Source organism: Halichoerus grypus, chromosome 5 (genome assembly GCF_964656455.1).
Source record: "Halichoerus grypus chromosome 5, mHalGry1.hap1.1, whole genome shotgun sequence".
Classification (NCBI taxonomy): Eukaryota; Metazoa; Chordata; class Mammalia; order Carnivora; family Phocidae; genus Halichoerus; species Halichoerus grypus.
The window spans coordinates 65,714,497-65,741,586 of NC_135716.1; the positions used below are offsets into that span (position 1 = coordinate 65,714,497).

The 27,090-nt window shown below is 41.4% G+C and overlaps 1 long non-coding RNA gene across 2 annotated transcripts; it reads left to right on the forward strand.

The window, feature by feature from the left end:
• On the forward strand, positions 1 to 27,033 carry LOC118550625 (uncharacterized). 2 transcript variants are annotated; one of them, XR_013447868.1, is made up of 5 exons: positions 1 to 231; positions 10,590 to 10,662; positions 13,918 to 13,976; positions 21,635 to 21,739; positions 22,467 to 27,033. It is a non-coding gene; the product is annotated as an uncharacterized LOC118550625 (long non-coding RNA). The 2 variants fall into 2 exon arrangements; XR_004924667.2 differs by lacking the exon at positions 10,590 to 10,662.
• Positions 27,034 to 27,090: the final 57 nt, after the last annotated feature.

Consider the following 27,090-nt stretch of genomic DNA (forward strand, 5'->3'; position numbering starts at 1 on the left):
TTCCCAGCTGTGCTCCCAATGCTGGCTAAAGCGTCCTGTCTAGATCAGGAGATGGTGCAACAGAGCCTCTGCCTCGGGAAGCATATCAGAGGGGAAGGAAGGGAGAGAGCGGGTTGAACTACAGAGTTCAGTGGGCAAATACAGCTCTTCTCTGTCTCTCTGGAAATGTATAAGCCAACCAGCAAGCAAGGTGGTAGAGCCTGATTGCCAGCGGGAGCAATGGGTCCTAAGGTAAGGCGCGGCTCACAGAAACAGAGCTCAGGTTTGGGGCAGTCGGGGTGTGTGCGGGCAGAAGAGGGTTGGGTTTGCAGGGAGAGGCAATGGCTTCGCAGCACTTCATAAGCGCAGTTGTGACCACAGGCTCGCTCGTGTCATTTTGTGTGCAGTAATGAAGCCTGACGAGAGGTCTCCTGCTTGCCGATAGCCGGCTGTTGTCCTAAAAATGCAAACCATCGCCTCAGGCCATGGAATCGGGAACAGGCAGAGGACAGAGGCTCCGGCTGGGCGCCCCACTGCTAGCTCTCCCTTCAGCACTCCCGACTTGGACAGAGAAAGCTGGTCTTTACCCTTGTACATAAGGACACAGAAGAAAGGGTTTTTTTTTTTAAGGTGTCCCAGAGGCCGATGGTTTTAATCCTGACTTTTTGCTGAGCAGATATTGAAGATGGGGGAGGGGGGGGATGCCTACCACCAATCCCCACGTCCCCATGTGTTTTCTCATGCAAAGTAAGCTTTTTGAACTTGAAAGCTGCATTTTCGCCTAGTTCCCCAGTGCCCCCTCACCTCTTCCCCCTCCCCCCTCTATCCTTTTTGTTTTCTCTATAGAGTGGGCTAGTCAATCGGAGCCTCGCCCAGCAAGTCTTTTAACGATGGCTCATTAATAATCGATGGGCCTGGCGAACGCAGGGGTTCACAGCTCCGGGGCGAGGCAGCCGTAGAGCCCGCGCCCAGGATAGAAACCCCGGCCCGGAGGAAGCCCCAGGGCCCAAGGCCCGCGCGGCGGTGCGCTGCTCTGGAGGCTGCGCGGAGCCCCGCAGACCCGCTGGAAGCAAGGCCGGGTCCCGAGCTGCCGCCTGGGCCCGGGTTTAGCTATGCAAACGGCGTCGTCCCTTTCTGCAGTGTTTGTTTGTTGTTTGTTTTTGTTTTGAAATGCTGCCTTCCTGCTTCCCCAGCAGCCTGCTGGTCCTAAGGCTGCAAAGACTTCCTTGACTTGGGGAAAGGCAAGTTTTGAGTCGCAACTTGTCCCCCCGTTCCCCCCCCCAACTGGCTCTGAAGGTCTTTGTAGCCCACTGCTCACATTTCAGAAACCCTCTTCTTTCCTCTTGTCAGTCTCCTTGGAAGCAAACCCCGAAGTTGGAAGAAAAAAAAAACCCGCATGCTGTTTCCTTGTGTTTTTAGGCATCTATTATTTCTATGGAATTCTTGACAGACAACAAAAGATTTTAAAAAAAAACTGTCGATTTTTGCTGTCAAGGAAACAAGCTGTTCTCCCCATTTAAGGCTCCCTTGGTAAACCTGGTGGAAACTTTATTAAGAATTGATGGATATAGTCAGTCTCTCACAGAAGTCACCTGGAGTTGTTCCTAGAGCTAAAATATGCCACAGGAGAGCCTGAATCCCGGAGAGTGAATCCCAGATCCTGTGAATGACCTTGGTGTTCTGACAGGCCTGGTGGAAGGGGCTGACGACCCAGGCTGGGCTTTTCCACCGAGGAGGCCATGGTACTGCTCTGCAGTAAGAACAAGACCACCGGCACCCCACACCTGTGTAGCACTTTCTGGTGTGAGAGCCTTCAGATGAACTACCAACCTCGCTCCCCCATAACCCAGCAGCATGTGTAGATCAGGTGGGGCACAGGAAGTTATAGGTAGACCGCCCACTGCTGCCCCCTGAGGGTTGCAAGTACTGATAGCATGTAACCCCTTCTCCGTACTTTTGTCTTCCTTTTACACATTTTTCTCTTCATTATTACTTATTTGTTCATTACTTTCCTTAAAATTCTGCCTGCCAGGGAAATTGGGCAGGTAGTCCCGGGTCATTCTCCATCTGTGTTTATATCCCTATTGACTACCTCTTCTTGGTTAAGAGCCAATCTATCCCACAAACTACTCTGATTTTAGTACGACTTAATCAACTTGAATTGTGACCACACTGGTAGCGTTCTGTGGTTTGCACAGTGCTTTTAACATGGTTCTCTTAATAGGCCCTGACAAAGGTAATTTGTATATCTGGACCCACAAAATGGAGGCCACCCCAGTAGCCCATCGCATGTCACAAATCTAAACCCAAGTTGGCCTGCATTTAAGGGAAACATTTCACTGTCAGGGAAACCTACCACCCACCAATCACAATCCTCCAACTCAGCTCTAGTTGGCTTAACTTACCCTAGAAAATAGGCCCTGCTAGCCCTATATATAAGGAAATCCCTGGCCTTCTCGTCAGTCATGCCTTGCATCCTTATTGCTGCTTTTAACGCTCTATGAAAGTTGCTCTTGCCCAAAATCTCTCAAGAAGAGTGCCCCATTGATTTTGAAGCAATGGACTCCTCCAGTCGATGGTGCGTTGTCTTTCCTTGAATAAAGGTATCAGACTTGTTATTAAATCTAATTGCTTTTGTCATTTGACAACCTTTACAGCAATCCTGTGAAGTAGGGATTTTTCACCTCATTCTCAGGTAAGGCAGCTAAAGCTCAAGCAAGTTCAGACCTTGCCCTTGGCCCTTGGTCATGCTGCTGGCCCACCATACCCAGGCACCTGCCTGGCAACTAGGGTATGTTTACAGGTGCACAAAGCTTATCCTCTGTTTCTGGGAAGCCTGTCAACCAGCAGTTAAGCTGTGATATGTATGCAAAAAATCATAATTCAAGATAGAATTGTATTCCTCTGAAAAGAATATGAGCAGAGTACTATATCATCTCTGAGTAGGGAGAGATTCCTTTTAATGGAGGGAACATGTAGAGTGGTTGGTTAAAGTCATGGTCCTTGGTACCACAGGGACCTGGACTGAATCAGCTTCACTATTTGCTGGCTGTTGACATGGGACAGATTATTTAACCTCTGTAAGTTTTAGATTCCTCATCTGTAAAACTAGGTTTATTATACTTACCGCATTTCCATGGGGATTAAATGAGGTAGTCCATGCAACTCCCTGGGCCGAGCACAGAGCGAGGACTCAATAAATGGTGGCAATTATTGGAATACTCTCTGCATGCTTAGGATTTTGACAGCTCGAGATGGGGCAGATGATGACATTTCTTTCTTTTCTTTTCTTTTCTTTTTTTTTTTCTAAGTGTGATGGAAGGAATTTTAAGAAGGGGTAAGCAGGTTGTATTTACATTTTATATAAATCACTTTCTGACATTTTCTGCTTCATAGTCCTAAAATTGCACTGTGTGGTACGAGTCCCTTGAAAAGAAGGTAATTACCAAGACAGTTTACCATTTGACCAGAACTTTACAAAGCACTCTCAGCCCTTCTCTACAATAGTTTAGATAGTGTTGTCTCCTATTCACAGAGGAGAAGATAGGAGGCCAGGAGGTAAAATAACTTGTTTTTGGTCCCATCTAGCCAGACCAGATTCCTTCCTTTTTCTGATTCTTGCTCAAGACTTCTTTCCTTGAGACCATTCTATGTCTATGTCTCTTACTTTTGCCTAGCACTTAACAGTCTACTAGGCATCGCTTTAAGCACATTATACATTTTAAGTCAATTCACCTGTACTGCATGTCTTTGAAGTAGGTACTTTCGTTATCCTACAGATAAAGGAATTGAGGACAGAGAAGGTAAATAACTTGCCCAAGGTTTCAGAGCGTGTGCCGGACCTCTGCTTGGTACTGTTCCCATGAAATTATGCATCTCCTGGTTGTGTGCTCTGTGACCTCCAGTTTCTCTTCTGTGATCCTTCTACCTTATTCCAATAAGAATAAGAACCAGCCTGAGGTGAACAGGTCATCAGTAGGTGTTTGCAACACCAGGCAGCTCACCTCAGCAAAGAGACAAGGGCAGTGAGTATCTGAGTTGCTCTGTTGCCCGCCTTCCGGGCTCCCTTTGACCTTGACTTTGTTGAGATGCCACACAAGTAAAGGTCCTGGGGGCGGCTAGAGTGGGGAGAACATGGGATTCGAAATAAACAGACTGGGCTGAAGACCAGTACAGCCATGGGCACTTGCTCTTCTGGAACCCTAAACAAATCATTGACATTTTGAGGGGGTTCATAATTGTTGCGTCTGAAAAAATACTGGGAGTAATATGAGCACTTGTTTCTACCTGCCTCACACATTGTTCTCAGGATAAAATAAAGCAGTGCATGAATATGCAATGCGAAAACTCTGAAGTGTATATAAATATGAAGCAAATTATTTAGATATCAAATAAAATCCTGATTTGTCTCCTTGTCTAGCGTGACTAGTGGAAATAATTTGTTTCTATAACTGAACCAGATTAGGTTGCTGGACACCAACTTTGTTTTAACCCACCTTGATTTTTTTAATCCATTGAGTTATTCTCACTCCCACCAAAGTAGACTTTTAATGATTGCATCACAGTCCTTGTCTTAGGAGAGAATCTGAACCCACGCGTCTTGCCAGCTTAACACCTTTGTCCAAAGAACAAAGAGGAGACACTCTCCTGGTTTGTAGCGTTAATTGATAACTATAGTCAATGTGACCCCCTCACCAGGTTAGGAGAGAGGATGAGGTCACATTTATTTTGTTATTCAAATGAAATTAACTGTATTTCATCCAATTTCCTCTTTCCCTGTGGGGTTCCATGAAAAAAACCAAGATCCCTAGGAACTTGCTCAGTCCAAAGAGCTTAGTCTCTATAGATACATCACTTTACAAAGGAAGAAATTAGAACATCTGGTCCAATTGCAGAAGAGCCCCTTCTCTGCTGCCGTTGCTGCCATCAACAGCAAGCCCCACAAGTTTCGGAGCTGATGTCCTGCCTGTAGACAGGCTGCTTTGTTAAGATTGTCATGGGGTCACTGGTGGTTTCTCAGCACGAGGATCAGGGAAGGGAGGAGGACAGCTTGCCCAAGGAGTCCGCCCCAAGCGCGTGGGCCCCGCGCACACCCTCTGTGAGGGTGGAGGCAGCAGGTTAATGCTAGGAGCCCAACATCTGGGCTGGGACGCCTGGCCTCACTCCAGGCCCTGCCTCCTGCAGAGCTTCCAGGGTTAAAGCCCAATGCAGGCAGCAATCTCAGTTCTCACACCCCCAGCCCTGCCCTGGGCATGCAGTAGTTCCAGAGTGACCCCCAAAAGGGAATTGAGCCTTGACCGCTTCGGGGCCTCGGGACAGTCCTCCTCTCCTGTGGTCCTGATCCTAGAGTTGGGTCACCAGTTTTGGACTCTCCTTTCCTCCTCAGGGGTCCTTTTGGTTCTCCTGCAGGGTTGGATTGTTGGATTCACCTTAGTGCAGGGCTCATCAAACTACAGCCCATGGGGCCACATCCAGCCTGCTACTGTTTTTGTAAATAAAAGTTTAATTGGAACACAGCCATGCTCATTTGTTTACATAGCTTCTATGGCTGCTTTCACACAGCGGAGTTGAGGACCTGCGGTGACACCCTGTGGCCTACAGAGCCTACCTGGCCCTTTGTGGGAAAAATGTGTTCAGACACCCGTGACCGTTCAGAATGTTAGAGGGACATTGATTATCTACGTAAAATGTTCTTGGTCCTGTTTATTTTTCTCCTACAAGGTTCTGGAGTCAAATAAATGGATAGATATAAGTGAATGCATGTGTGAGGGGTAGCGCCAATCATCAAAGCAACTACACGCCAGGTTCTTGTCAAACTACCACCACCAATTCTTTCATACTCTTTCCCCAGAGCAATGATTTGTTTCCCCTAGAACAAAGAAGATGAGCTCTGAGTTGATTTGATAGCCTCACTTCCAGAAATAGAAATAGGTAGCAAGTTTTAAATAGAGCACAGTCTGATTCATCATTATCCCAAACACACTCCCAAGGATGAGGAAGTGCTATCATAGGGAACAGCCAATGGCTTCTCAAAATAAGTAAGTGCTAGTACTCGTAGTACTAGTAGTCATTTCAGGTGACTTTTGGACTGTCAAAAGATAAAGAGACAGGAAATCAATCTTTTTTGAAAGATTTTTGTGAACGGTAATTTTTATATTGAAAACCATCCATGAGAAAAGCGCTAGAGTCATGTTGACCCAACTAATTAAAAATGAGAAGATTCACAATGTAGTTTGGCTTTTCCTCTCTCTCTCTCCAAGAGCCTTGTTGTACAACAGCCTGAGCTAAACATGCTGTGTCAATCTTATCTTTTACATTTCCTGGGTGTTTTCTTCTGAGATCCTGCAACAACCCTGTCATTATTTTAAATATTTTTGCCTGTAAATTTCAGAATAGTTGATCTGATTTTAATAGGACCCATGTGTGAAATCCTTTATTTTTTTTTCATCTATCGTTCTGATTCTTTCTGCTCTTTAGTACAGCACAGCTTGGTAGCACTAGGTACGTCTTGTTGAAAGTATGTCCATAAATATGTCCCTTGCAGCATGGAACAGCTTGTTAAATTGGCAGTCCTCAGCAGTTTGCCTAGAAAAGTTTGCCTCACTTGCGATAGTCCAAATGTAGGGCAGAACACAGCGTAACTTTTTATCTAATTTTACCAATTGACATATTCTTCAAATTTTTAACTACCTCATGTCTTTTCCGTACAGTGCCAACACCTGACTTTAAAGTGGCTAAATGTTCTCACAATTGTCAAACGTGGATAGGGAAATTACCTTTTATTACTGGAAATTAATTTGGGGGAAAGTAAAGAAAATAATACTATAATTTAAAACAGGATGCTGAATCCACTGTGGGAAATGCATCCTGATAGGCTGAGGCCACCGATTTCTATTCCTGAGGTGGGATTGGTGCTGTTCTTCATTATGGCAAGGGTGGGGCTCACTAATTTTAATCTTTCAAGTTTTGTCGATACACTTTAGTGATATACAATACTTAATGATACCCCATTATTGATATTGATATACTCTAGTATTTTATTGATACCCTCTGATTTTCATCTCTCTCTGGTTAGGATCCTGTTAGAACTCAGAGTGACAAATATAGAAGGACTTTCAATCCATACTTTCATGTCACAAGGCTGAGCCTTCAATGCTGCAGCCCTTTGCCCTCACTTCTGTGGGAGGAGGCCAGGTTCTCTCCCTCCCTGGGCCTATAGACTATGGGCAGGCAGCACCACTTATGTTTTCAGGCCTCAGAACACCGGAAATACCTCCGTTGTCAGCCTGTAATTACACTATTTAAAATTTGCCAAACCTTTTCCTTGGGGGAAACAGCACAAAAAGACAAGACAAAACAAAACACGTATCTGAATATAGCATCGGTGAAGGGACTCGGGGCTTAGGAGAGAGCACAGCACAATGGCTGTGTTCAGTGACCCTGTTTTGATGGCCACACCCTCCAGATGGCTCTAAATGCTTTCGGGTAAGTGGCCTGAAGAGAATGCATTTTCCATGCTTAGTCCCTGTCTATAGATTTTATCACTCAGTAGAAGATTTGCCTATTTATGAAGAACCTATTAGAAAATATTATTTTTGGAGCAGTTCTTGAAGAGAGCCTTCTTAGAAATCCAAAGTAGACTTTTTGGAAATGACACCCACATTTCCACCTTCTTCTTAAACATGCTTTCCCAGCTGCAGGTGAGTCAGGACCACTGCATTTAGATCATTTTAGTTTTACTGAAATTATGTGAGACACATAACCACCTCTGATTTTTCAGGGGTGAGCATTTGTATTCCACACCTCTCTCAAGGTTAAGGGACAGAATCTGAAGCTCTGTCTCAGTACTTCTCAAAAGTGGGGGTTTGAGTCCCACCTATTTCAGAATCATCTTGGGTAGATGTTATAGGTGCACATTACTGGGATTTGCTTTTACTCGCTGGATCAGAGCTGCTAAGGTACTACATAGGTAATTCTGACACACATGAAAAATCTGACACCATCACATCTATTGTCTTGTACATAGTTGGTGTTCAATACGTTTTTTTGTGAAATGAATAAAAATGTTCCAAGGAAATTTAAAAAACTATTCAAATATAGAACTTTTAAAAAAATTAAATGTCTTTCAGGCTTTAGGTTGATTTAACCATGTTAAAACTGTGACCAAAGACATTCTAAATTGTGGAACTGTGGTTGATAATTGAAAGAGCAAATCTCCTGGCATCTTGAAGAATATTTTCTAATACTCTTGGAGGGGTCTGTAAAGCACATTTAAAATAGCTATCCTGGATCACTCTACTTTTTTTTAATTAGAAAAATTTAATTATTGCCAAAAGCTATTTGCTAGAATTGTATAAAAAATGTTTACAGATGCCTTAGGAAGAAAACAGCAGAATGTGGAACTAATTGTGTTGATTCAAGATAATTATGAAACACAAATGACCATTACTTACAACAAGTCCCCTGACAACTAGGGGTTGACTCCAGGGATCAGGCTTAAATGAAGGAAAAAATAATAATAATAAAAGAGTGGTGATATATTTATGTGGTAATAATCAAACTAGAAAATGCGCTCTATTCCCAAATTAATGAAAGGTCTTTAGTGACATTTCAAGATTTCAATTCCACAAGGTGTATTTTTACTAAAGCTTCCCCCACCCCCTAATTTCAAAGAAGTATCTTGTTTTTAAAAATCTTGAATTTCTATCACATTGACTCTTGGGAATAAGAGGTGAATGGATTCCATTTCCCAACTTTCCCTTATGGTGGAAAGTGACATATTTGGGTATGAATTGTTTTCATTTCTTTTCCATCTTAGATTGTCAGTGAGATTTCATGCCAAGATTGCAAGTAGAAGCCTAGAAGAGACCTTCTGGATGCTACAAGATATCTTGGCACAAAAGACCTGAGCAACTCTAATGTAATTTAGATGATCATCAGGGTATTTGCAGGCTATCCCCAACCTACGTGGACCTCTTGTTCTATTGTGATTTGATCATGCTCTATTTAGACTAAAAGGTAGAATTAAAAACATAGAAAAGGCCAGAAATTTCTAGTGGGAATCACCACCGATAAGAAATGTTAGGGGACCAAACATGATTTTGAACAGTAACATCTGGAAGAGAGAATCTAACACCTTTGTGGGAAAATAGTTAGGCTTCAATTTCACATTACTAAACTGAAAGAGAAGCTGTAAATCAACACAGAAGTCCCCAGATCAACCCTGTCTAATAGAAATAGAAAGTGAGCCACAGATGTAATTTAAAACTTACTACTAGCTACTTCAAAAAAAGTGGAAACAGGTGAAAGTAATTTAATAACATATTTTATTTAACCCATTATTTCCAGAATATCATCTTAACATTTAATGAATATAAAAATTATTAACGAGATATTTGACATTCTTTTATCAGACTAGGTCTCCACATCTCAATGTGAATTAGCCATAGTTCAAGTGTTCAATGGCCGCATGTGGGTAGTGGCTGCCATATTGGACAATTTAGCCCTGGGCTGTGAATCCTCCATCCGCATATGAGTTCTCTAAGAGGGACTCTTTTGAAGGATGAATTATTTCAAAGGCTGTAAAATGTTGTCATTTCTATGTGATCTTGAGACTTGAAACTGTAAGTATATATGGGTGAATGGCTAGAAGGAGTGAGAGTGGGGAAGTCTGCTTTCCATTCCTATATGCAAAGGCTACTCTTGGGTTTGCCCAGGCTGCAGAGGCTGAGCTTTTCCACAACTATTACTTGTCCGGTTGCTGCATTTACTAGGTCGGGCTGTCAGACACTGCAGTTTGCAATGTGCTATGGCTCTGCCTGGATGACTGGACTATTTTAAGATGTCTTTACTCTCTGCTAGTGGCTGTCTCACTCCAGCTTGCTATCTAGCAGCTGCTTATGCCTCTTCTGCTGAAGATGCTGAACCAGTAGACTGGTCCCATTCTAGGCTCTCACTGTTGGCTGGTAACTGACAGACATCTCAAGGAGCCAGACGTGATGGTCACGGTGAATGTAAGTCTTATAAGCAGGGTGAGGGTTGAGTAACACCACAACTCAGTGTTTAGACTTAATCTCTATCTGGAGTGTGCCACATCAATATTATATTATTGCCCTAGAAACTTACCAGCTTTCTTGGACTGTTTTAGTTTATTTCTGGATTTCACGTTCAAAAAGTTGTTAATTACATATCTTAGTTCATGACACCGTATCATTAGTTTGCATAGGCTTCTCTCAACCAACTGGCTGATTCACTTATATGTCATCTATCTCTCTATCATCTATCCATCCATCTTTTTATCAATCTATCTCATTTAATTCCCAGTTCTCGATTTCTCACTGCCACTCTTGTTCTTCCTCCTATCACAAGCAGTCATATTAATGTGTTTGATGGTATCTTTTTGTTTTCATGTATTTTTATAAGACATCTGTTCCTGCATTCTAGTTTATACAAATACCATTGTTAGACAGATCATTCTATTTTCTTTTTATCATTATGGCCTATTGTTTCTAAGACCTATCCATATAGCTGTGTAAACATTCAGCTATTTGTTTCTAATTGCTGCAGAATACTTTATAATTGGTATCTACTATGTTTTACCTGTCCACCAGTGATAAACTCCATGATTGCCTCCCACCACTACCGACAACACTGTGATAAATATCATGGAAGATGCCCTCCACTGTATGTGAATATTTTAAAGAATTGTACCCAAAGAAGAGTACTATTTGCCATAGGGAACATTTAATTTACCTAAGAGCTACTACCAAGTTGTTTCCAGAAGGTCTGTACCAGTCTATGCTTAAGCCAGCAGGCATATGAAGGTTTTGATACATCCATATGCCCAGGAACAATGGCATTATTCAGTTTTGCAATTTTAATCAATCTAATGAATTTCTTGAACTTTTTAATGCTATTTTGTCGAAGTGTATGGTAAAATATAAAATTGGGACTCAAAACTAGGTGATAAAATCTAGTTTTCTATTCCTTTTGAAAACGTTTGACTACATGCTGGTTGCTACAGGACTAGAGGCAATAAAGTCACTTCCAATACTATGTTGAATAAAAGTGGGCAGAGTGGACATCCTTGTTTTGTTCCTGATCTTAGAGGAAAAGCTTTAAGCTCTTCACCATTGAGTATGATATTAGCTGTGGGTTTGTCATAAATGGGCTTTATTATGTTGAGGTACATTTTCTCTATGCCCACTTTGTTGAGAGTTTTTTTTTTAAGATTTTATTTATTTATTTGACAGAAAGAGACACAGCGAGAGAGGGAACACAAGTAGGGGGAGTGGGAGAGGGAGAAGCAGGCTTCCTGCTGAGCAGGGAGACCGATGTGGGGCTCAATCCCAGGACCCTGGGATCATGACCTGAGCTGAAGGCAGATGCTTATCGACTGAGCCACCCAGGTGCCCCGAGAGTTTTTAATCATAAATAGATACTGAATTTTGTCAAATGTTTTTTTCCTGCATCTATTGAGATGATCATATGATTTTAATCTTTCCTTTTGTTAATGTGGTGTATCATGCTGATTGATTTGCAAATGCTGAACCATCCTTGGATCCCTGAATTAAGTTCCACTTGATCATGCCATATAATCATTTTAATGTATTGTTGAATTCAGTTTGCTAATATTTTGTTAAGGATTTTTGCATCTGGGTTCATCAGGGATATTGGCCTGTAATTTTTGTGGTGTTTTTGTCTGGTTTTGGTATCAGGGTAATGCTGGCCTTATAAAATGAGTTTGGAAGTGTTCCCTCCTCTTCAGTTTTTTTGGCAGATTTTGAAAAGGGTAGGTGTTAAATCTTTGAATGTTTGGTAGAATTCACTAGTCTGATCCTGGACTTTTGTTTGTCGGGAGGGTTTTGATTACCAGTTCAATATTCTTACTAGTAATCAGCCTATTCAATTTTTTTTATTTCTTCCTCACTCGGTGTAAGAAAATTGTGTTTTTAGGAATTTGCCCATTTCTTCTAGATTGTCCAATTTGTTGGCATATAATTGTTTGCTTATGATTCTTTGTATTTTTGCGATATCAATTGTAATTTCTCCTCTTTCATTTTGATTTTGTTTATTTGAGCCTTTTGTCTTTTTTTCTTGGTGAGTCTATCTAAAGGTTTGTCAATTTAGTTTACCTTTTAGAACCCGCTTTTCATTTCACTGATCTTTTCTATTGTCTTTTTAGTCTCTTTATTTCCATTCTGATTTTTTATCATTTCCTTCCTTCTACCAACTTTGGGCTTCACTTATTCTTCTTTTTCTAATTCCTTTAGGTGTAAATTTAGATTATTTTAGATTTCTCTTATTTCTTGAGCTAAGCTTTTACTGCTATGAACTTCCCTCTTAGAACCACTTTTGCTATATCCCATAGATTTTGGTATGTCATATTTCTATTTTCACTAGTTTCTAAATATTTTTAAACTTCTCCTTTGATTTCTTTGATGACCTGGTGACTGTGCAATAGCATGTTGTTTAATCCTCAGGTTTTTGTGTTTTTTCCAGTTTTCTTCTTTCCCCATTTAGGTCTGTTAATATTTGCTTTATATATTTTGATGCTCCTATGTTGGGTGCATATATATTTATAAATATTGTATCTTCTTGCTTGACTGATGCCTTTATCATTAAGTAATGCCATTCTTTGTCTTGGATTATAGTCTTTGTTTTAAAGTTTATTTTGTCTGATATAAGTATAGGTTACATTAGTTTTCATTTCCTTTGCATGGAATATATTTTTCCATCCTTTCACTTTCCACCTGTGTGTGTCTTTGGATCTGAAGTGAGTCTCTTGTAGGCAGTTTATAGGTGAGTCTTGTTTTTTTATGCATTCAGCCATAGCCTTTGACTGGAGAATTTAGTCCATTTACATTTAAAGTAGTGATAGGTATGTACTTACTGACATTTTAGAAATTGTTTTCTGGCTGTTTTTATAGTTCCTTTCTGTTCCTTTCTTCTTTTTCTTTCTTCCCTTGTGGTATGATGAGTTTCTCCAGTGTTATATTTACATTTCTTTCTCATTTTCTTTTGTGTATTTACTGTAAGTTTTTGATTTGTGGTGACTGTGAAGTTCACATATAACATCCTATGTATATAACAGTCTATTTAGGTTGATAGCAACTTAAATTTGAACACATTCCAAAACTCTACATTTTTACTCCCCCCTCATATTTTGTTTTTGATGTCACATTTTACCTCTTAATCAACAGCCTGGTTTGTTCTTGATATGTTCCTGTTGCTGAGGGTGTGCCAAGACCTGTCAGTGTTCCAAGGGGAAGAATCCCATTTAGCACCTAGTTTCAGGCTGATGAGAAGCCAGACCCTTAGGCAGCAGCTTTTAAAATATGCAAATATATACAGTCCTGTGGGATCAAATTGTAAACCCTGTTGGCCTCCTGACCAGGAGATCTGGAGGTTACCCCTGGATGACAGTTGCAAAAACTGGGGCTCCAGATGTGTGTGTAAGCTCCTTTCTGGGAGGAATTGGCCAAGGGAGTGTGCCAAGATGGTGTCACTTTATTCACATTCCCTAGGAGTGCCTCCATAGCTTCTAGATGTGTGGGAAAACTGAATCCTGCCTCTTAGGCTGAAGGTACAGGATAAATAAATAGGTCTTTTCACAGGAAGATTGAGGTTGTGTTTCAGTCTGCTGTTTATGCAGTGCCCTGGGAGTGGTGGCCTGCCAAGACTATCTTTCTGATTGTTAAAATCTCTTGGAGCTCAGAAACTCCAGCCCCCTTGGCCACCTGGGCCAGGCAAACAATAGCATCTCCTGTGTGGTTTATGTGGACCTGCTGGCCCTAGTAGGGCAGCTGAAAAGTGCAGGGGTGGGACACACTCACTAGCTTCAGAAAAGGCCATGGGAAAATGTCTTGACTGTCTGGCCTGGGGGCTTCAGCAATGCTGCAGGAGAGTGCCTTGACTGTGGATGTATGCTTGCCTCAGGACAGAGCCTGAAGAATGCCATGATGGATCCTGTTTGCCAGCCCCAGCCAGGATGCAGGGTAAGTGTTGCAACTGCCCATGCTCACTGACTTTGGTAAGGGACTGGGAGAATGCTATGATCACTGGTGTTCACTTGCCTTAGCCCGGGAGCAGGGCATCACTGCAACTGCCTCCGCTCTCTGGCCTTGGCAAGGCAGCAAGACAATGTCATGACCACTCACCCTTCCTGACTCAGCGAGGCTGAGGGAGGGTGCTGTGCCTGAATACACCACCAGCACTAGTGGGGTAGGTGGAGAGCACAAAATGGCATCTGCCTGTGCTTCCATCTCTGGAGAGCGCTCCAAATGTCCCCTGCCCCTGCAGCAGATTGCTCCAGACTCAAAAATGAGTCTCCTTTACATACAGTTGAGGCATTTTTCAAGTCAGTGCTTTTTCACCAGATCCTAGGGCTAGTGAGACTGCCCATGAGCATTTTAATAAGAAAATCTCAGTTTCTTAGAGCACTTTGGGTGTCTTGGACATCAGCCCCATTGATTTTCTAAGCCAGACATTTTGGGGGGCTTATTTCTCTGGTGTCGATCCCTAGGGTTCTGGTGCCTGATTTGGGGGAGAAAACCCTCATTTCTCTGGGATAAGTGACAGACTTGTGAGATCCTTCTTTACTCTGTATGGAGGCAGAGGGGTGGGATTTTTGGTGAGATTTTGTCTCTACCTGTCCTACTCATGTCAATGTAGTCCTTTTACCCTTTGTTGTGGAGAAGCAGTTCAACTAGTTTTCAGAGGGAAATGATCAGTATGTAGCTGTAGATTGGATGTGTCCACGGGAGGAAGTGAGTTCAGAATCTTCTCGTTGCCATCTTCAATCCCACTTCCCATTCATCATTTTAAATAGCTTCCTTATGTCCATGCACTTAACAAACTTTCAGTAAACATTTGTTGGGTGAATAAATGAGTAAATGAACAGCAAAAGAGAGGGCTAAATTAATTTGCATGCCATGTAAAGGCAAAAGGGTATGTCTGTTATTCTGTAATATGAGTAACAGTGATTATGAGAAGGTGAGAACAGGATCTAAAGACAGTAAATTAGAGGATCTGTAGAAAATGAAAAAAAATACATATAGCACAATTAATACACATATTCTCTTAGATATTTATGCATAATTAAGTTCGTTATAAAATAATTTCAGAAATGATTTTACATAGCTAGTAAACACTATTCTTTGGAGTTTTAAGAAAGCCCTTACTATTTGAACAAAAGCACAAGGTCATTCTATAATTTGTTACCAGTATGGGATTCATCTTCATGCACTCACTCTTCAACTGCACAATTCATTGACAGAGGTGGCTGAAAACTATTCTCAGTCTTCCAGTCCATTCTTTAACGCCTTACAAGAGAGTTTGCAGAAAATTCTAAACCTACCCTTCTGACTTTGGGTCTGTCTCAGTCTAGAAGCTGTAATGGGGTGTATAGTCCTCAAAGCCTGAGCACCGGTCATGCTCTTCAAAATCAGGCATTAGCTCATATCCACCTTAGGGTGCTGGGGAAAATTTCACAGACAAAGGTAGATTGGTTAAAGCTACTAAGAGTCTAAATATCCATGGGGATCACAAATAGTGTAGCAAGTCAAATTACAGAAGTCATTACCACTGAGTATTCAGGAAGAAAGTTAGAGCTAAACACATGGGCCAGAGATGTGAGACATTTACCTATAGACGTTTTGGGGGGCTTATTTTTCTGTAAAGACAAAGGACCCAAACTACTAGGTGGTGCCAGATGTTTGACATTACAGAAAGATGCTGAAGTTAGCAGCACTGAAAGCTTTACTCACAGAGGTTGGCAGATTCTGGGGTGAGAGATAACAGTTGGCTGAGCGTGTGGCTAGTTGTACTGGGCCAGATGCTTCTCGCCGCTTGTCTTACCCCCATGTATTCGGGGCAAACCTAGACGTACAGCACCTCCATTCAGGCAAAAATAGAGAAAGTCAGGAGAAGGTTTCTCCACCTGCTTCCCTCCATTGTCTGGTTACTGAGCACCCAGCTTCTCCAGGTTTTCCAGTCTTCATTGGAAAAGTTGACAAGTAGAGGCTACACCAGAGCCCAAACAGCAAAGAGCAGAATGAGCTGCTCTCAGCTCAGCGTCACTTCTCAGACTGTGGCGCTGATTCTGGAGCTACACAGCCTGGGAGGGAGTCTTTCTTTGCCTCATTCCCTCACATCATGAGGAATGAAGGGATAATATGGACTTCCTGCTTTTAAGGGTGAGCCAATACTTTAATTAGATCAGATCCCTTTGACTCTTGTCAAATTAGTAAATGCAAAAAGTAGTTGAGGGCAAATTAATTGCGTGTAGCAGTCTTGCCCTTTGCCCTTCTAGCAGATATTAGTTAAGGTTTTTAGGGGCAGGGGATGATTTTCATAAACAGCTGACCCAAAAAATGTTTCAGGGAAACAAATTCACAGCACATTTCAGGCTACAGACATAATAAACTTCTGATTGGGATGATATGTCTATATTCCAGTTAAAAGTAGGCAGTCAATATATTGCATTATGTATTGATGTGTGTATCAATATTACTGATAACATATTACACTTACACATACGAACACATAAATAAGAGTGGGTGGGGCGCGGGTCGGAAACCGTACCCTGTGCATTCTCTATAGCTTCTACAGAGAGATCTTAAGCAGCAAAATCTTGGTGTTGTTTTGTACAGAAATGGAGAAGAGTATTTTTTAAAAAGATTTTATTTATTTATTTGAGACACACACACACACACACACACACACACACACACGCATGCGCGGAGGGTGTGGGAGGGGCAGAGGGAGAAGCAAACTCCATGCTGAGCACTGGGCTCCATCCCAGGGTCCTGGGATCATGACCTGAGCTGAAGGCAGACACTTAACTGACTGAGCCCCCCAGAAGCCCCAGAAATGGAGAAGAGTATTCAACCATATTTAAGAAAAAAAAAGTAGGTGGTCAAATGCCCTTAACAAGGAAGCAAGTAAGCCAATTGGTTCAAAATAATTTTTTTTTGTTTACTTTTTATTTTCCTTGGGCAGCAAAAGAATCACCACCATCCTCCTCTAACCACCTCACCGCACTATCTTACCTTATTGTTCTTTTTTAAATTTGGTGCGCAATGATAAAGCAGCATTAAGGCGCCTCAATTCATTTGACCTAAAACTCCCTGTTATTCTAAATGCAGTAATAGTTTCTAAAGTGTCATCCTCTGGGATTTTAATGAGAGGATGTTCCTTTTCCTGTTTTTTTTTTTTTTTTTAATTGTTTGTGTGATTCTGCAAATATTTAGCCATTGTCAGCTTCTGAGATAGTTTTCCAACTATAAAATAAATATCTGGTTTTAAGCATTTCTGCTTCAGAATGAAATGAGAAGCGAAAGGCAGTATCCATTAATTTATAATTAAACTGGTTGGGAAAAGAGAAGCACATGCTAGGAGATTGGTCCTCGGTGACTGATATGCTCCCTGCTGCAGAACCACTGCTGCAGGATGATTTATTATTTTTCCTAATGTTTCTCCTTCTCATTTCAGCCGAGAAGGTCACCCACAAAAGACAGAATCCAGAAAAGAGGCGACACAGTTTGACTTTGGGTGGCTGCCTTTCTTGCCTTTCTTTCACTTAAATTTCAGTATTTACAGCTTACTAGTCTTAAATTTGACACTCAGCAGACATAAACTGTATTCTTGAGAGGATTAAAGGATTATTCACTCACTAGCTTAATCAGATTAATCAGAGATTTTGAACAAGATATCTAATGCCATTCACAAGATGAGACGTGTGATCACTGCCTGCTAGTTGAACTTGGCTTGAGCAGACACACACTCATGCATACACACGTACACTCATGTACACACAAACACACAGACATACGCACACTGATTTTTATTTTACACATTATGATATTATTATTTAAAAATACTTATTTTTTAAATCGTAATTAATTAGCTTCTGAGGCTTACAGAATGACAGAAAGAAAAAAAGAAAAGGTTATGTGCTTGTATGTTTTCTAATGCTATTTTGATTTGAATTACTTTATTCATTATGGGTTGTTTGAATTTATTTTTAGAACTGCCTTTTTATTGTCATATCATTCTTTAAAAGAATCTCTGGAACTTTTTAAGGAAAAATAATTATTTCCATTTTTTTCATTCATATGAAGTAACCCTTGAAATTTGAATATTACTGAATTAAATTACAGTGCAAGAATAAGAAATATCCTGAAAAACAGGTCTATTGTTTATTATTAATACTAATCTACAATAATAATTATTGTTTTTCCATTCCTATTAGGAGCTTAAATTCTATTCTACATTTATTTTAATAAGCTCCTTTTTCTGCAGTAACAGGAGGCAGCAAAGACCCTTTGTACTGCAGACATATTAAACCAGGATTGGGACCAACTGTCCCATTGTAGGAACTCTTATTTTAAAGCAGCCTGAGTTAAGCAGATTTTGTTGGATTTACTTTCATTTGGGTATTATGCTATTTGGGGGATAGACAATGTAATATTGGAAATATTCTCAAAGATAGGAAGAAGCAAAATTAAAATGTGAGCCCTATTCGTCCACTCTATTAATCAAAATCACTTGATCCGGGAACCCCTGAGGCCCCTGGGAGCAGAATTTAGATAGATCTCCATATCGGCCTTGTGGTTCAGAAGGCAGTAGATTTTGATGCTTTTGCTTCTCAACTAGAATCTTATTTCTGACAGTCATACAATTATTACCAAATCTTCATTAATCTATATACTACTCATTAATGTTTGGTGGTGATGCTGTCTTTCATACAGAATACCAATGCCTGATATTTAAGCTTGTATGGTGCTTCAGATGTTTCAAAGTCCTTTCACAGATTACAGCAACCCCATGAAGTAAAAAGGCATTCCAAGACCTATTTTATAGATACAGAGAGTATAAGTGCTTTATCCAAGGTGAAGTAATAGAATGAAGTAATAGAGGACCAAGATCCAAGTCTTGTGAGTCCAAAAGAATGCCACTCTTCTGTTGTACTTTGGCTGTGGGCTACCCCCACGCTGTCCAAAGAATATGTCTGTCCACGTGTGTGTGAGATGCGACACAGCTTAGTAAGTTTATACGTATGGTTTGTAGCAATGAAATAAAATAAACAAGAGTTCCAACTTAGCAAACACTGGAAACCAAAGGCAGCCAATAAAATTGAGCAATGAATTTTGGTCAGTTTGCTGGGCTTTTGAGCTGCAATAAGGTTTTATGGCTGCACCACAGCCAAGTTAGCAACGGATGAAATCATGAGCTACTATTTCACAGCCTTCGGAGCCCTTGGAGCGCTGGCTAACTTTTATAATGGTTCTGATTTGCCAGGCACGTTACCTCCACGAACTCATCTAATCCTGAGGTAGGTTCTTCATTGTCACCCCCTTTTTCAGGTGGAGAAACCGGAACACGGAGAACTTCAGTGAGGTGCACAAGGTCACAGAGTAACCAAATGGCAGGTGGAGCCTAGAGCTCAATGTAGGACTCCTATTCTTCATCAGCCTGCCCACTTCCCTGCCATCAAATATGCATTTACAGTTCTGGCTGCTTTACAAAATATGATTTCTACGCTGACACCTAATAATCTTCATTATTGCACGGGGTATGTGTTTGCAGCCCCCTCTTTTACGAGAAATGGTGACGTTTGTGCTAGTTTCATTTCAGTCATAGCGTGCTTTCAGGGCTCAGTACAAGCCAGATAACATGTCAGAGGTTTTCTCATTCATCTCAGTGAATCCTCACTTGGGAGATTGGAATTATTTTGCTCATTGGCAGAGAGAGAATATGCAACTGGGAGAAAGCGAGCAACCTGTCCAAGTGCAAGGCCAAGTAAAAAGGCTGCAATTCAACCCCAGCCTGATTCCATGGCCACTTGGCCTCTCCCTGCACTTGAACACGAGGACGTAGCCAGGGCGGCAGTGCACTGAGCTTCTGATCCTAGCCTTACTAGAATTGACATAACCAGAACACAAAATAGAAACAGTCCATGTTTCAGATTTGCAGGAGTATCTTCTCCCCACGTGGGGGCCGGGGAGTCTTCCTCTCTCTTAGCACATTTCGTTAACACTAAGTAATCAAACCCAGTTTCCCTTTCCTTTTCCTGGGCCTTAGTCATCTGTTTTCACTTTATGAAACCACAATTTTTACTTTTAATCAAATGCACCATATTATTTCTGATTATCTTGCTTCCTTTTGGAGAGGGTGAACTGTACTTGGTGATTTGGTTTTCAATGTGCATCTCTATAAATGGTTTTTGTGCCAAAAGTACAGAACAGCGTGATGTTACGAAGATCAAGATCATCTGTTTAACTAGGTAGAGCTAATTCCACACTTATTCCTATCTATCCTTGGTAGAAAAATGATAAACATTGGGGAGAACGATGATATTTTTTAAAAATCTGTGTGCTTAAGTATTTGAGGCTATGTTCAGGGACCAGGAATTATTTTAGATAGGCATGACTAGTTTTTTCTTATTCGTGTTTTTAACTACCATTTGCAAACTATCTCAAGTATAGTGAGCACACAAGCCTATCAAATCCATACATTTCCTGCACACACCCACATCCTCACAGAGTGTTATGGGCACACATTTCCTCATGCCCCAAAGTGGAAAAAAAAAAAAAGCTGGTTTAAGAATAGGAGTGTATCATAAACCTCTCCTCTGAAAAAACATTTGCATTGGATTAAAACCACACTAAATTTCTTCCTCTAAAAATATTTGGTAGTGACTTTATTCTGTTAAGAGCAGTTGTTTTATTTCACAGAAAATGTAAATAAAGCTGTACCATCATGGAAGTTGATGGGTTTATAAACGATGGGCTTACAAAAATGAAATCGGTCTGTTTGATAATTAATTATCTTCTATTCAAATATATACTGGAAAGGTCCCTGATATGTCACCTAAACATGTGAAATAACTTTTGGACTTGGTTTAGGAAGTGATTTGGATTCAATTACTTTTTGAGGAGACGTGGATGCGTAAGCAGCTTGGTGTGTGTGTGTGTGTATGCGTGTGTGCACGCTTCCACTCTCCAGTGGGATTTCTCAGTCACTGTTTTTTTTTCTTTTACACTTACTCTGTTGTAGCTTATCCTGCATTCCCACCAAACGCTGATACTTCTGGAAGAGCCAGGTCCTTGAGAAATGTTGTGTAGGAGATGGTCTCGACTTAGCATTTCATGAAGAGAGAAATCCTATGCCATTTTAACCTAAACCAAAAGAGATTATGTGACTGTCTTAGTGGGCTCCGAGATCACTTAGATTTAGTGTCTGAGCAAAGCTATTGGATTTTAGTAATTGCAACCATTGGGTTAACATGGCAGCTATTTGAAATGAATGACCCATGTAGGTGAGACTTCAAGGTTATGGGTCACTGGAAACCTTTCCCTGGTTTCTGCATACAGCTGCTCACTGGTGGAGGCTTTCCCACAGAGCTGGGGTCTCCTGGTGGCAAAGGCCAAGCCTCACTCTCTTTCCTTCGATCTTCTCTGTGTGTGTGTGAGAGAGAGAGAGAGAGGGAGAGAAAGAGAGAGTGGGGGTTGAGCGGGAGAGAGCGAGCACACAAGAAGAGACTTCACAGCTTGAGTGTATTTTTTATGGAAAAAGCAGAGCAGACAGAGGACGTGGGCTTCTTACTAAATCTGCCTATAAACATTTATTTTATTTATTTATTTATCACAAGCCTGCTGCTGCTGGAGTTCTGGACATGTCCTACATCCGGACCTTGGTGGAGTATTTATATGCAAAAACCAAAATCTACCTTTAAGAAGTCTGTGCTTTACTATATGTAAGTTACACCTATAAAAATGAAAAAAGTTGAGGATCTCGTTTACAACTAATGTGTACTTACTTTGTCAGTATTTTTGCACGTGTTTCAGTTCCACTTCGGTTTCTTTTGGACCCTCTCGGAATCCCTAACAGTCAGTGACAGTGGTGGTTTGCGAGAAGACACACATTTTGACCAGCTGTCACTTGGATCTCTGAGCTGAGCTCGCTCCGCTCTCCAGACGCGCCCCCAGCCTCCCACGTTCTCTCTTTCCCCGTGGAGAGGTTACTAAAAGGACTTTTTCTAGAGTTCCACTCTACTTGGGGTTTTCCATTCTTGCTCAGTCACCAGCACCGACATCCCTTACGTTTGGCTCACAGGTGGTCCCCTTCCTGGGATTATTGTAGAAAAACCACATAGAATTTTAAAATCTGTCAAATGAACCCCGACTCCTTAAATGGAACCAAATGAGGCCAGTGCAGTGGAAGTCATGAGCCCAATAACAGAAAATAGGATCATGTCGCTTGATTTCCAAGCGGCAGGCCCTCCTGACCTCTTTAAAAAAAAAAATCAACACATGAATGATGCATTTGCAAACAAACTTGTTTTTACCTTGTGCTGACAGTCAGGCCAGTGGGAGGTTAAAGAAAAGAAAGGAAGGCAAGTCAAGGGGGGATTGCTTTGCGGTCTGGTCTTGGTTTTTCTGGCCTTGGCTGATGGAATTATTGTTTATTTTTTTAATTTTCAGAGGTAGGCTGATGACAGCTGAAGAAGACTGTATTTGCTGAGGAGCAGCATGATGGTAGAGAGGAGCAGAGCTCCTGAGGGAGACCTAATGGTTCCTCTCCTTCCTGCACGGAGATAAAGACTTATAATAAGCGTGCATGTTCACCATCTGGCTCTGTGCATGTGGTCCTTATGGAGGGGAAAGCAGCGCAATCTGTAAATGATCAGGAGCCACGGCGCTCTCTCCAGAGAATCCACGATGCAATCAAGGTGACAGATGGCATGGCCACTGCTGTGGCCTCATGGAGAAGATCAAAATCACCTTCAATAAACTCTGACTGAAATGGGCATGAGCACCTCAAAAAAGTCAGTTTGTCAGTCAAACTGCGGCAGCAAGCTGCATTGGGGAAACATAGCGGCCAGCTCTCTGTTTTCAATCGTTTCCGTCTGACTGGGCCTGAACTATGATCTTTCTCAAATTGTCCTTTCTGTTTAGCTGAAGCAGGCCAGCAAATTGCCAGATTCATTGCTTTATTGAAGAAAATTGAAAACACGATGTCCTCAATTCCGGGGACGCGCGGCTGGCAGGTGCTGGGACACCCAAGCGCTGAGAGTGGGTCCCTGTGTCTTCGGCCCAAGTTTGCTCAACTTCAGGCAGATTTTTGGATGTGAAAATAAAATGCAAATGTGTGCCTGGCCTGAAAGGATCAGCTGGCAACAGATATGTAAAGGGTATTAGGTGTCCAATAAATGTGTGTTGAATAAACACATGCTTGAAAAGAGGAGGAAGGAAGGAAGGAAGGAAGGAAGGAAGGAAGGAAGGAAAGAAACGAAATCTCAGAAGTCTCGGTGTCATTGGTACCATGTATTTTCACAGCAGGCTGCCTTGATGATGGTTTGGTATCTGTTTCCTTTTCTCTGCATGTTTATCAAATATAGTTTTCTGTGAACTTGAAGCCGTGGACCTAAGGTCAATGAAATACAGATGTATTATTTTGTCCTGAACAAATTGTATGGGATTTGTAGGGGTCAGCAAGTCCAGACAAATTTCCGTTTTGGACCCCCCTCCACAACGGAAACATTTTTGAAAGCTCCAACTGCTCATGAAACTAGAGGGGACTGAGTAAAACTTACCTGTAGTGGGAGAAAAATACAATACTGTCTTTTGAGAGGTAAGGGCACTGATTTCGGGTCAAAGATGATGGATCTGAATGAAAGGACTCTCCCCCTCCCTCTCCCTCCTCCTCCCTTGGCAGAGTTCCACTGTTGTTCTTCCTCCCAAGCTCCAGGAAATGTACATTTCAAGCAAAAGTCGACTTACCCAACCTTGTGGTTTCCCAAGAACCCAATATCTGTTATCTGATCCTGGTGTTTTATATTATTAAGCCTGTGAGGAGATCTCAAATTTCCAACATCCCATTGATTTTCCTGCTCGAAACTATAATCTTCTAGTTCTGCATACTTGCTTCATTTAAAATCCAAATCCTGCCCCTGACTCCATCATCCATGTTGTAAATTATTTGTTTGACAGCTGAGAAATATCTTATTGTGGAGTTCTGGATTCTCATAAGGGCTTTATTCCTCTCATAAGTGCTTCTGAATGCTAATGTCCTGCTCTAGAGATTTACAAACACAACCAGAGGGCTTCGTCCCGAATCTGTGTATACAAAACCAGAGAAACTACGAGAAAGGGCTCACATTTTGAGTAATCAGGAATAGCAAGAACTTTGCGTAGGGACTGTCTTTTCACATAAGGGTAGCTGACTTGTTATGTATCACAGTGATACGTGGTCTCCCAGGAGCAGAGGACTCAATTTATTCAGGAAATATCTACCATGAACCGAACACCTACTAGGTAGAGGCTGTGCTAGGAGCTGAGAAGAAAAATAGGTAGCAAACAGCTCTTTTATGGGCACTGTGCTCTACTTACCCCTTCTCCCCTCGGTGAGCAGGCTTTGCATTCTCATCAGTAACAGCTCTTGTGGAGCGCAGGGCCCAGAGGTGTGAGCGGGTGGGAGCGCGCTGCCCTGTCCCAGGGGACGCGTGTGTATTCTCCGTCCTGGCCTCGGGCCCTCGGGGATGACAGGTTCTGTAACTGACATGTTCATCCACACGGCCACAAGGAGGGGTGGCAGGACGGGTCATTTCTGTCTTTTGGTAGCAGTGTCTTCCCCCGGACTCCGGTTGCTGGCACGGACTAATGCTTCAGGAAGGCAAACGGGTCTAACCCTTTCCTTAAGGAAAAAGATTGTATGGGGAAATAGAGCAGGGGCCAGAAGGTTAAAGTAGCTTACACTGGAACATGCGTGTTGGGAGACCTACATCCAGCATGAAATTTAGTCATCAGAGCTTGGCCTAAATTCAGAGCATTCTGTTCTAGTCCTCTCTGGGGTGGAGCGTCACCTGATCATATGCAAATTGGGCAACCATATATCATTACTCCCTTTTGTGTCCTGTCATTCCTAAATAATAGACTGCTTAGAGAAAGTTTCTTGTGGTAATTTGAAAACGTAGGTCTGTCAGCAGAGCTTTATCTTTATGCACTTGCCCTGTATCTCCATGGGTGCGGCAGGTAAGAGGACGTGCAGATCTCCGGATCCCAACAGCTCTGAAACCCAGAAGGAGGATGGCTTGTGGTCATAATATGGACAGTAGCTCCAACATGGACTGAGTAATTTTTAATCAGGAAGAGTGCTTTTTATTTTTATTTTTTGGAAGAGTGATACAATGCTGAAAGGAGAAGTTACACAGAAATTTTAAAACACGCATGCAAAAAGATAGGCAATCTACTAAAAACTCAGCATTCCAAAGTATGCCCCTGGGCTGAAGTGACCTTGTGATAACACTAATAAATGAATGTTAATTTTCCAAGCTCTCTGTGCACCAACCCCTTTGGGCTTCTCAAAAGGACCGTGTTGTCTTATGTTAAAAGAAGGAGTGGATGGCTCACTATTGGTAAAACAGCTCAGACATAGCTCTATTGATTTTGGAACAAAGACATGGAATACCGTTTTGTGTGTGTAGGATGTCATCATATGAGCTCACATCAGCTCTAAATTGGGTATTTGGAGGCTACTGCATTCTTTGGTCAGATTCCAACTTGAACCCTCAATGTCTGCATTTTTTCTGTCCGTGCATCTCTGAACAAGAATGATGGTGAATGACGATGCCACCCAGTACATCCAGTGCTTCTCAAGCTGCTGGTGTGTTTTGGTTCAGCTTTTGTGATTTTTTTTTACTACCAGATTTGTGACTTAAAAAAAAATCTCTCAGCAAAATATTTCTGTTATAGTATGATGTCTTGTTTAGAAAGGTTAATAAACATTTTACAGAACACATTCATGTTTCATTCTACTGATTGCTTGACACTCATTTTAATCTTCATCAGGCTAGCAGTGAGCAAATGGTTCCTGTTTCCCATTAGATTCCTCCACCCTCCATAATGAATGAGCTGTTGATTTGATTTCAATGAATTCTCTTTGGTGAACAATCCACTATAACAAATGCTTTCTTTGGCCATAAAATCATGTGTCCTTCATACAAAACTGCTATTTCTGGGGCATTTTGTGCTTTTGTAGGGCATAGTTCTGTTCTTGGGGGCTCTTATAGTCAGCAACAACCTGCTTTCCTTTCTTCCCCATGACACTTAAAAAATTATTAAGGTAGTTTTTCCATGCTTTCTCCATAATTGTACAAAGACTCTAAAGCAGAGCTGTCCAAGAGACATATGAGGCAATCTACAAATGTGGGTTACATATGTAACTGCTCCTTTTCAAAGAGCCATATTTTTAAAAAGTAAAAAGAAGGAAATGAAATTAATTTTGATAATAGATTTTATTTAATCCATTGGATAAACAAAATGTAGTATATCCCTATAGTAGAATATTTTTTAGTCATAAAAGGAATGAAATTCTGATACATGATATAACATGGACGGACCTAGAAAACATTATCCTGAATGAAATTGGCCAGATGCAAAAATACAAATTGTATGATTCCATATGAGGTATCTAGAGTTGTCAGAATCAAGGCAGGAAGTAGAAACATGGTTACCAGAGACTGGGGGGAGGGAGAAACAGGGAGTTAGTGTTTAATGGGTACAGAGTTTCAGTTTGGGAAGTAGGAAAATTCTGGAGATGGATGGTGGTGATGGTTGCACAACAATATGAATGTTCTTAATGCCACTGAATTGTACACTTGAAAAGGATTAAAACAGTGTATTTTGTATTATGTATATTTTGCCGTAGACACACGCACAAAGATCAGATCATGCTGTTCTTTTGCCCAGAAACCGCCACGGTCTTCCCATCACATTATGAACAACATCCAAATGCCCTTTCCATGAACATTGCATTCCTGTGATCTGGTACCTGACTTCTGCGGCTACCTTTTCCTGCCTTTGCTACTTACAAGCCGTGTGATCGTCTGTAATTTACTTAACCTGCTTAAGCTTCGCTTCTTTATATATAAATGTGGGATAATTTCAGGATCTATCAACCACATGGGATTGGTGCGGATTAAATGAAATGATGCATGTAAAGTGCTTAGCACAGTGCCTGCCTGCACATAGTAAAGTCTAAATAAAGGCTTAGCTATTAAAATTTGTAGTTGTTATGTGTATATTTTTTTATATCAAATGTTAAGCA